Consider the following 12386-nt stretch of genomic DNA (forward strand, 5'->3'; position numbering starts at 1 on the left):
CCACAACTGACACCTCCACAAACACTTCACTGATGAACACAATGACTCTCGTAGATAAGTAAGTGTGGCTAAAGCAGAAAGGCAGCATTCCAGAAGCATGACCCGGCAGTCAACAGCGAGGCCGGCGCTGTCCAAATTCAGAGATGGTTCCAGATCGAAATGTACCAAAGTAAGTCAAAAAGCATAATGCACATATAAGCCCTAGATTGCATTGGTACAGGTGAAGAACACTGAAGAATGGCAACAGGTGACTAGCCCATGCTCAGGTAGGGCATTCATGTAGGGTTGCCATGTCCCTCTCCCCTCCTTCTAGGAGAGTTAGGAACCTGGAACTTATGTCAGGCACCTTCTTCATGGTGACATCACTTCCAGAAGTGGCGTCACTGTGCCGGCCACACAAGTGCACCTGCGCTCTGCACAAGGCCAATTCAGCCCATTTGGAGCCCCAATTGTCCCCAAATGAAGTGCGAGAATGCAGCCAGCATGACGACGTCACTTCCAGAAATGACATCATCATGCCCCCAGGGAGCGTGTACTTGGCCCTCGTTCCCTGGGTGCCTGCCGGTGGCAGGCAACCTCTGGGGGGCTTGCCGCCTTCTGCTGATCGCTGGATGATTGCCAGGCAAGGGGTCAAATCCCCAGGAGTTTGCCCACCACCGACGGGCATATAGGAACCCTACGCAGGGTTGCTAACTCCAGCTTGAGACATTTCTGGATATTTGGGGGTAATGTCTGGGAAGGGCAGAATCTGAAGGGATGGAGTTCTGCGGGGATGTAATGTCACTCTGGGACTTCCTTTTCTGTTGGACCCTATGGTGCATCATAGAGTTTGCCTCTGAAGCTGCCACTTCTTCCAGGGGAACTGATCTCTAATTCCAGAACTCCAGGCCACGACTTGAGGTTGGCAACTCCACGATAGGGGCTGGACAAGGTCTAGAATTGCTTCTTGATGAAGTCTGATAGGCCTTTTGACAGGGATGACAATAGTAAAACAATAACATTCTGGAGAAGGGTAAAGGGGGATGAGGCAGTGCACTCATGTGGAGGTCAGGCGAACTAGCGTGTGGGGAGATGGCAATAGCTGGTACTGTAGGAAATCCAGGTTCGAATCCCTGCTGAGACATGAAATTCACAGGGTGGCTTGGGAAAACACATGGCTCCTCAACCCCAATGCTGCTCCTCAACACCCAAGCTGTACCATAATGGTTCACTGGTTGAACTGTGAATCAGCATTCTGCTAGTTCGAATCCCACTACTGTCATGAACTCTGCAGGTGGCCTTGGGTAAGCCACTCCTCTCAGCCCCAGCTCCCCAGCTGTATACTAACACCGACTTTGTTCACCGCTCTGCGTGTGGCATTCGTCTATCTAGAAGAATATAGAAATGCAGCTGTTGTTGTTGTTAAAGAAAGGGAAGAATATTTATAACAAATAAGAAAGTATGATCTTTGGTGGCTGCAGACCACAGACAGAACCACTAGGACTAAGTCTGGCTTATCGTATAAGGGCTTGTAGCCAATCAAGGCAGATCAGATAGTTCCCATAATTACATAAATTACGGTTTTATGTAATTCCCCCTCCTTCCTATACAGAGGACTCTTTTTTTTCCCCTAGCAGCAGAATTGCTTCTTTTCATAAGACTTTAGGCCAAAAAAGATTTGATGAAGATCACAGATCTCAATTAGTCTGTAGCCTTTTCCAGTTGTTATGATTTCGGTTGCCTGCTCTATGCACTGGGGAAGCGTACTATGTGTGATTCTCTCTACCACATGCTCGCCATTTTGTGTGAATAGGGTAGTGCAGATATTTTCCAGCTACGGTATACATTATCAGAAACCCATATTTTTGAGGGTATTCATTTGTATGCACTGACATTGGAAAATAACTGTGCTGCCTACTGGCAAATTTAAGCACAGAGATAGGTAGGTAAAGGTAGTCTCCTATGCAAGCACCGAGTTATTACTAACCCACGGGGAGACGTCACATCACAACATTTTCTTGGCAGACTTTTGTTATGGGTCGTTTGCCATTGCCTTCCCCAGTCATCTACCCTTTACCCCCAGGAAATTGGGAGCCAAGCTACAAGTGAGGAATTATACTTTCCTGGCAAGTAAACAGACTCACGTGTATTCCTCCCTGTTCACTTGCCATTCACTTGTGCTCCACTTGATCAAGTGGAGAACAAGTGAATGGCAAGTGAACAGGGAGGAATATACGTGAATCTGTTCACTTGCCAGGCAAGTGTAATTCCTCACTTGTAGCTTGGCTCTGGGCAGTCATTTTACCAACCATAAAATCCCTTCTGTTCTTGACTTTTATTGATAAGTGGAAATCCATGATCTTGGTCACATCTGATTTGGGTAGGATTGCCAATTCTCTGGTAATCTATGGAGATTTGCGGGTGAAGTCTGGGGAGGGCAAAATTTGGGAAGGGACCTCAGTGGGGTATAATGCCATAGAGTCCATCCTCCAAAGCTGCCATATTCTCCAGAGGAACTGATCTCTGTAGTGTGGAGATCAGTTGTAATACCAGAAGATATCCAAGCCCCACCTGGAGATTGGCAAGCCTGGTTTTGGCCCTTGTACTCATTTTCTTCAGGTACTTCTTCCCATGAGAAAGTAAGACCCACAGCCTCTTCCTTAAGACCAAAAACAGATTTAGAAGCCAATCAGTCTCTTAACAGGATTTTGTCATGAGTAGATCTCAAGCTCACTGTGCTAGGACAAATGCTTCCAGGGTCTTCCATAACAGTTAAGGTTTCTACAGCCAATGTCTCCATGTTTTGGCTCTATGAGGACTAGAAACTATCCGTTTAGCTGGTCACAGCTGGAAACAGACTGCTGGACTAGGCTGACCTTCAACTGACCCAATAGGACAATGGGTATGTTCTTATGAGCATACCGTCTCACATATACCTCTAATCCTTGTTTTGCATGTATTTTGAATATTTTCCATATTTTCCATTCCCTTTGTTACTTGATGAGTAGCAATGTGTACAAGGCTGTTTTACTGCACGGCTGGTGTATGTTGAATGTACTGATTCACGCCATGTGGTCCTTAGAACCACCCCTCCCCTGAGTCCATTTATATTCACCACTCTATTCTATCTTAATCTCTTGAGACATGTTTGTGGAACAAAAGTTTTGTTACCATGCTGACTACACTTTTAATCAAGGAAAATATATAGAAATGTTTCTCTGCCTCACAAAATTTATTATGGAGAGAAGAAAACATTTAGGTAAAAGAGAGGTCAGTGCAGCAGTGAAGTGAAGCCATCTAATCCAGGCATTCCATTTAAAAACTTGTTAAAAAGACTTGGACATCTGTGCAAGCGGATGGCATGCACATACAATAAGAACCAGTAGCGAACAGACACAAACGAGATCTTCCAAAGCAATAGAAAGGCACTTAAAACTCCACATATCCTCAAAAGTGCACCCAAAAGCTCCGATGGAATATGTGGGAATATGTGGGAATTCTGTTTTTGTTTTCCTCCTATGAGCAACGTTGCATTTAGAAGCCTGGCCTCAGCTGGCGAACGTGCTCTCAGAAGATCTATTGTGAAAATATGTCTCTATCTCAGCAGAGATCTCTGCCAAACAGCAAAGGGAAAAGTTACAGCAGGCAGCAGTATTCAATTGCAGAGAAATCACCGGAGAGTTACATTCACATGGTTCTGCCAGATGTAGGCAGCTAACTCAAGAATAATTTCCTCAAGATAAACAACAATCCAGAGAAAAAAGTAGCATGGGTAGGAAGCAGGGGAGGGAGTTGGGGAACATCTCTGCTAGCTGCATAACCTCTAAGCTGACTAGCTGATCTCCTGTTTCCCTGCCGGTTTGCAGGTATTTATGCCCAGGTGTGGCCAGAATCACAAGCCTTTTGGAAACAGCTCACAGTCTTGAGTGAAGACGTCAAGTGGATTAAAGATCAGCCCAGGATGCAGCTGAATGTATTCTTTTTCCCGTTTGTTTATTTATGTTAGATTTTTGCATACTTGTCCCTTTAACAGAGACTTACAGTGAAATCCTAAGCAGAGTTACACCAGTCGAAGCCCATTGATTTCATTGGGCTTAGACTGGAGTAACTCTGCTTAGGATTTCACTATTAATGTGTGGAAAGGGGCAGCTTCTATGTCATGGAGGTAAATAGCATCACTTGGTAAAGAACATCCCATTAAACCTCTGTTCAAGGCACAAGACATTTTTCTCCATGCTTGCTGGCAATCTTAGAGCCAAGCTACAAGTGATGCCTTATACAGGTTGGACACTTGTCAGTTTACCTCAAGTGTTGATGGGAAATGTAGGCATCCTGGTTTTACAGCTTGGCTCTCAATTACAGCTGCAAGACCAGGATGCCTATATTTCCCATCAAAACTTGAGGGAAGCTGACAAGTGTCCAACCTGTGTCAGGCATCACTTGTAGCTTGGCTCTTAGTCCCTGCACTGGGGAGAAAAGCAAGGTTAAAACATGTAAACAAACAAACAAACAAAGTGGCTTATGGGCCATTGCATTGTGCCCTCCAGTTATGACATATTTCAAAGCTGTATACCCTAAAAGTCTTTGCTTAAACTGACCATGTGTGATATTCCTCACTCTTCAGTCCATATTAAGGGAAGTCAAATGCCCATTTTCATCTCAAGGGGCCCAAATGAACACTTGGCTAACAACAGCCACTGACTTTGACAACAATGACCCTAGCTTCCATTTCATTTTTGTTACATTAATGCACTGGGGAAACCTTATGGCTAGGGTTGCCAGGCCCCCTCAATCTCCCAGCGGGGGATTGGGGCCTGGCTCTTACCTCTTTTTTGATGGGAGATGCACGGTCCCGCAAAGCGCAATGATACCACTTCTGGGAAGTGACATCATACCGCCACCCCCCAGCGCGCCTACGCTCCGTGGGGGCTTGCATTGGGGGCTGCTATGGAGCACAGGAATGCTCCTGCACTCCACAGCAGCCAAAAATGTGCCCGCGGATCGGGCCCGTTTTGAGGTGCTGCAGAGTGCAGGAGCGCTCCTGCACTCTGCAGTGCCTCAAAACGGGCCCATTTTGGCCTGGATTGGGCCCATTTTGAGCTGCTGTGGAGCGCGGGAGCGCTCCTGCATGCTGCAGCATCCCAAAACAGGCCCGATCCATGCCAAAACGGGCCCGATCCACGGCCATTTTGGCACAGATCAGGCCCATTTTGAGGTGCTGCAGCACGTAGGAGCGCTCGCTCCACAGTGGCTCAAAATGGGCCCATTTTAGACTGGATTGGGCCCATTTTGAGCTGCTGTGGAGCGCGGGAGCGCTCCTGCATGCTGCAGCATCCCAAAACAGGCCCGATCCATGCCAAAACGGGCCCGATCCACGGCCATTTTGGCACAGATCAGGCCCATTTTGAGGTGCTGCAGCACGTAGGAGCGCTCGCTCCACAGTGGCTCAAAATGGGCCCATTTTAGACTGGATTGGGCCCATTTTGAGGTGCTGTGGAGCACAGGAGCGCTCCTGCGCTCCGCAGCACTCCTGCACTCAGCAGCACCTCAAAATGGGCCCAATCTGCGTGCTTGTGCAGCTCTGCTGGGGAGTGCACACAGAGGGTGCGCCCCCCCACTGGCCAGGTAAGTGGGGGCGGAGTGTGGGGGGTGAGGGCGGGGGATCCCCCATCCCCACTGGGGGTCTGGCACCCCTACTTATGGCCTGCAAGTAAGTGAAGCAGGTCTGCTGCAAAAGCTCAGGAAATCTGGCCCTGTAAACTGCCTGTATGAGAGGCTACCAGATATTTATTATGAATTCTTTTGAAGAAGGTGGGTATAAATAAATAAGAGTGAATAGCGTCAGAGACAAAATCTCCAACCTTTTAAAGGTTACAAACACCTTTGGAATTCTGATACAGGATGGTGGGCCCCACCACAAAATGTATGCCACAAAAGGCGGAGCTAACAACAAAACAGCTGCCACAAGAGGTGGTGCCAAATACAAAATGGCTGCCACAAGAGGGAGCGTAGTAACTTCAACATTTCATGCAGAAGCTCTGTTAAACAGAATGCCTTTAAAAATCATTTTCTTGCATACACACAGCTTACCATCAATCATGCAATCAAGATCCTTGTGCTGAGGGGGCAGCAGCTGCCAAAGCAACATTTTAAAAGATCTGCCCATCCAGTCAGATTTCCAATGGCCAGTCAGAAGCTCTGCTGGACAAAAAGTTCCATATAGCCGCCTACCCACTTTCTAACAATACTTGGCGGGAGTCAGAAAATGTGTCAGTGGGAACAATGCCCATTTGGAGGGCCTCTGTCCTAGGAAGTTGGGCCGTTGACTAACAGGAGAGCATCTGCTTTGCATGCAGAAGTAATGCTCGAATCCCTGGTGTCTGCAGCTGAAGGATCTTGGCTAGCAGTTGTTGTGAAACACCCTTCTCTGAGACTATGGTGAGTTGTTGCTAGTCAGCGTAGATGCTATTAAGTTACAGGGTCCAATGGTCTGACTCTATGAAGCAGCTTCATACTTGCATTGTCATATGCTTTTGCATCACATGCATTGCCCCGACAGGAGCAAAGTGACGTTCTTTTTTTAAAAAAATTACACATTACAATATGCAACAGAAAGCAGAATGCTTTACTTGTCCATCTGCTATTTACACCAAGCAAAGCCACTCTGCAGATCCACTGCCAAACTGACAGAGCAGAACCCACCAAGATGTGTAGGAGGATGCACTTGAGAACCACCTTATTTAGCTTCCTCCAAGTGCAGGCAGCAGCAAGAAAAATGACAGGCGCTTTCATAAATGGCTGAGACGCTGGACGGAAGAGCAGCTGGAGATTTTCTCAGCCTCATTCAAGACGTCCATTGTCACTCCCAATTTATCTCCCCAAGAGCCTCTCCCATCAAACTGGAGAGAAACCATAGTTGCCAACACAGTAGCTTGTTGTAAGTGTTTTTTTTAAACCACCCACAAGAAGGAAAATGATCCAAGAGCAAAATGCCAGGGGGGGAAATGGAAAACATTGAAAGTATGGAAGAAGCCTAATTTGCTGTGGTGCCAGCTTCTGCTTAAATAAAATTCCCTCAAGCTAAGAGATGAGGGATACAAACAGCAGACTCGTCTGTTGTTGATTGTACTGTTTCAGTTTGCAAACAGGTTATCAAACGTTTGAATGTGCCATACATTTTGAAGTTTTTAAAAGCCCTCCTTGGATCTGCAAGGTAGCCTGTCTGGGGAAAGGCTAAGATAGAATGCCACTTTTCTATGTAAAGGAACACAGAAATCTGATGTTTAATTCCACCCCTCCATTGGTACAATCCAGCGAGAGATATATGACATGAAAATGCTGGCTGTATATTTTAGCTCCAAGTCTCTGTGAACTATGGTAAGCTATTGTAAGTGTTCACTTTTCAGGCAACAATGCTGTGCAGCTTAATTACTGAATTCAGTGTAACATATTCCTAAGAAAACATGCACAGGATTGGGCTGTTAGCTACAAAAGTCATCACCTTGCAGGAGATGGAAACTTGAGTTTCGGCTATCGTTTGCTCTAGCTAAGGAATGTAGAAGATTGGCAAAGTAATGCACCTCTCTAGAGAGGCACAGAAAGTTATCAGGTTAGGCACGAGGTCTTTCATTGCTCCATCACCATCTAGACATGCGGTTCATTTTGGTGGTTCATGAAGATGGAGTGTCAGACTGCCCCTTACACCCCCTATTTTAAGAAACTGTTCCAAAGTCCACGTACCTGCCACAAAGACTTTGAGTCAAACATCTTCCTGGTGTCCTATATTGGAAATTCAATTCGCAAGTGAATGTGATCAGGACCTCAGCCCACAAGGGTTCCACAGACCCACCTGCACCATTTTACGACTAGGCATGGCTCAGGAAATCTGCTATATACTTAGGGTCAAACTACGAGTGCAAGTTTTTAAAGAGCTGGGTATGGGTGTCCCATACCCAACTCAAGTTCCCCACAGCCACACAGCAGCTGTGAAGAATGGCGGTTATAAAATAATGGCCTCAGAATGCCACCGCGGGGGAAGGAAAAGTTCCTGCCTTCCCCTCCAAACTGTTTCCCCATGTCAAAATAGCACAGGAAGAATGTATCTCGCTGTTTTTGCTGTTTCATGTGCACGGAATACGCCATCTGGAGCAGCAGAAACCAAGGACCCCCCCCCCCCCCCGCCGCTCATTATTTTGCAAAATGGCTTGAGGAGGGAGGCAGGAGCCCTTCCTCCCCTCATGGTAGCATTCTGAGGCTGTTTGGGATCTTTTTTATTTTTTAACAGCCATTCCCCACAGTTGCTGTATGGCTGCGGGGAACCCGTGTCGGGTATAGGAAACCCAGGGCCAAGCTACAAGTGACAAATGACACTTGAACAGCAAGTGAATTTCTCCCTGTTCACTTGCCCTCCACTCAATCCACTTGCTGTTCAAGTGTCATTTGTCACTTGTAGCTTGGCCCCCAGACCCAACTCATTAAAAACCTGCATGCCAAATTTGACTCCCAATAAGCAAACAGCAAATATGGTAGAAACGGACAAATTAACAAGGAAATTGAAAGAACAAGAAGAATTGGACTATACATTAAGCTGGGAAAAATGCAAGAAATATGTGGAGAAAAAGTGGGACATGAAGGGGAAATTGTGGTCTTTGGAGAATTAAAGGGGAGATAGAAACTTACTTAAGGTCAAAAAGGGGTATATTTTATTGTATCTTATTGGATTAGTATGGAGTTATAGTATTATAGTAGTAGGTATTTAAGGAATAGTATGTTACACATATATATGTATCTTTTTCTTCTTTTTTTAAGTTAGTATACTTAGTAGTACTTATTATATTCTTATATAACTTTTATATTTTTAATTAAGATAAGTAATATAATAAGTGTAGATAGTTGTTGTGGGTTTTCCGGGCTGTATTGCCGTGGTCTTGGTATTGTAGTTCTTTTGGTGCTACACCTCTGAAGATGCCAGCCACAGCTGCTGGCGAAACGTCAGGAACTACAATACCAAGACCATGGCAATACAGCCCGGAAAACCCACAACAACCATCGTTCTCCGGCCGTGAAAGCATTCGACAATAAGTGTAGATAGTTAATATAAGTAAAGAGATTTGATTAGTATGTATAATATAGATATACATTATAGACTTTAAGAATTTATATGATATACTTTTTAGATTAAGTTGGGTATGGAAAACTGCTGGGAGTCACTAGAAAAGGAGGGGGAAAGGATGGGGAAATTGTTATGGGGTAGAAAATGTTAATGATTTTTGTGTATGTTTGTGAACCCATCCAATAAAAAAAATTTTGTTAAAAAAACCAATAAGCAAACAGCAGATTTCCTGAGCTATGTATGCTCATAAAATGGTGAAGGTGGAAGGCTGAAGCCCGTTCTTCTTGCATGCCATGGCTCCCCACACACTTAGGAATTAAGGTCCCAGCTGGGAAATTCCCAGAAGACAACTGTGGAGGATATAGCAATCCCAGGTCCCCTGGTGGAGGTGGCGGATCCCCCCTTTCACCCTCCACCCTCTGCCACCACTCACCATGGGCCAAATTGGGTCTGTTTGGGGCCCAAATCCACCAACTGCAAAGAACGTGCATGAGGAGTGAACACAAGATGAGTGCCAGGTTCCTCCCGCTTGGGAGGGTAAAGAGAGCACATGAACTTGTTTAGGTGAGGAAGAATCATTCAAGTTGTCAACTATCAGTCTTCTACTGGTCTGGCCACTAAAGTGGTATTCTGTCAGATACTCATCAGATTCCTTCAGATTCTGGCTGTGGCGTACTAGATTGTGTTTTGCTCTTCACGGACTATTACTCTGTCTTCCTGGTCATGTGCAAGGGGGAGAGGCAGTATTTTTGAAACCTAAACTTGGTTACCCTAGGCAGCATGGCCATCATCCAGACAAACCTTAAAACTCACCATGTTTCCACATAGCCATTCTCTTTCTTCATTGTCCTTGCCTATTTCACCAGACCAGGACAAGGGAGAACAATTTCGCTTTAGATGAGAGCAATGTAAATTTCATTTTCATGCCATCTCTTAAATACATAGGGACTGTACTAGCACCAACCACTTGTATTAACATCCCATTCCAAAACAAGAGAATTATGTAGGGCTCTACCATGGAAGGACAGCTGGATGGAAGCTGGGTTCATTTTTAATTGCCGCCCCATCACTGGAATAGATGAGTGCACAGCCTCACCCACCCCTCAAACCCTAAGAGGGGAGAGGTTTTCCCAATGGCAGAATGTTCAAAATGATGCAGAAAGGTTGTGTGATTTCCCAGAAGTACCATCCAATATGTGGCAACGAGACAAGCATACACCACCATGACCTGCAGCTCACAAAGCTATAAGCAGCCCTATCCATATACACTGGGGCACTGAGGACTTATTTTTTCAGGCAAGCCATAATTCACAGCAGTGAATATATACGTATGATGGATTATTGTTCTTGAAAGGAGAACAAATCTCATTTTTCTAGCAACTTCAATTAGCTCTGCATCTGCTTCTGAACAGTGACTTCAAATAATAGCGCTTGCAATGTTGTCTGTGCAGAAGAAGGGATTAGCAGTAGTTGCAATAGAAGGAACATCACAGGGGACAGGAAAATCAGCTCACCATGTCTCACAACACTTATTCCTGACAAAACATACAGCCAACAGCTACACTTCCCACACCACAGTAATATTTCTCTTCTTTAGCTGCAGTTTCTAAAGAACATGCTCTTTTGTTTACCAAACACATAATTCCAATTACATGGTCTCTGAAAGTGCAGTCCTAAGAAGAATTACAGCTTTCTAAGTTTTGGAATAGAAGCGACTCAGCATGTCTGGACATTGGGGAGGGGTATTGCTAATTTCTCCTTTACATTAGAAGCAGATTATTTCTCTGATGCCTCTGTCTGATCTGGAAACTTCTATCTGACTCCTCATTCTCTTTCTGTGCCTTTTGTTCTCTCTCTCCTCTTGGTCTTGCAAACATGCCAAGATGCACACCCCCACTCATGTGCAGCCAGATTAGCTGGCCACTTGTAATAGGGAATAGTGTTGTTTAGGTTTCTATGTTTTCTTCTGCTACTACAAGTGTGCCAGTTAATGTGAATCAGATTCAATAAAAGTAAGTTTCATCTCATTGCAACATACTGCCTTGGAGAGTGTTTCACCACATATGATTCCACACTTTCCTAACTGTGCAACTTTGCTATAACAGCTAACAAATATTTCCCCATACTAAGTCAGTTAAAGTCAAAGGGCTTAGAACAATTTATGTATTATGGCACTGTTAGTCACATATTAAAACACCATGAAGGAGCTAAATGGTCAAAAGAGGTGGGGGGGGGGATTACCACCTTTGTTGATTTTTGCCATATCTACTGACAATGAACTATATGCTGCTCGAGTGAGATCTGCCTTCTCCATTCTAGCTCCTGTAGCAATCCCTAAGGTTGTTTAATAGTACCACTTATCAGAGTACAAAGTGGGCAGACTTGGTATGCATCTGTACCGTTACTACTCCCAATTCTTCAGCATTAAACCTAAGTTTGAGAGAAGTCCTCAAGAAAAAAAGGCAGCAGTGACTACAGAGCACAGCAAAGCACTCTTGGGCCGTTTCCACACACGTTGAATAATGCACTTTCAATGCACTTTAGTTATCCTTTAGAAGTGGATTTTTTGTTCCACACATGGAAAATCAGTTATAAATGTTCACTAAAGCGTTTTGAAAGTGGATATCCAACGTGTGTGGAAGCAGCCTTGGTGGACTTTCTGGACTCCAGAAGATTTCCTGGTTCTTCTCATTTCTTGACCTCTGCCAATCAGTTGCCCCATTCATTTGATTGCTACATCAGTTCCCCCTTCCTGTGAATTCCTTGTCTGTTCACTAAACCGATTTGTGGGCATGCTGCTTATACAAGCTGCCCGTCTTTCCTGTTCTTGCTCCTCTTCTTGGCCTTGCAAGCTTCTCGAGCTTCCCTGCTTGTCTCAATCCCAACTGCCTATTTTCCTCGTCAGCATACCCACCTGCTTCCAGTGGTTTTTGGCTTTCAAAATGCAATCTTCATTTCCCGTTTTGATCCAAACCTCTCAGTTCCCCTCTCATTGCTAGAAGGAACCCTGCAGTATGTGACAGGCACTCTAATGGAACAACAACACACCAGCATTGCAACTGCTATCGTAAACTGCTGTGAAGATAATTCGTAGCCTAGCATGGACTTCTAGAAGATGAGGAAACGGGGTGCTCTGAAACAAACTTCCCCTTTTAATCAAAGAGAAAGGTAATATCTCAAGTTTCTGTGTAAGAACTTTATTGTATCTAATGAAGGGATGAAATCCTATTTTGTTGCTAACCTGAAACCAAGTAACTCATATTTAGGAAATAGATCCAGAGAAGTTAGCCGTGTT

This window comes from Eublepharis macularius, chromosome 8 (genome assembly GCF_028583425.1).
Source record: "Eublepharis macularius isolate TG4126 chromosome 8, MPM_Emac_v1.0, whole genome shotgun sequence".
In the NCBI taxonomy this organism is placed as follows: Eukaryota; Metazoa; Chordata; class Lepidosauria; order Squamata; family Eublepharidae; genus Eublepharis; species Eublepharis macularius.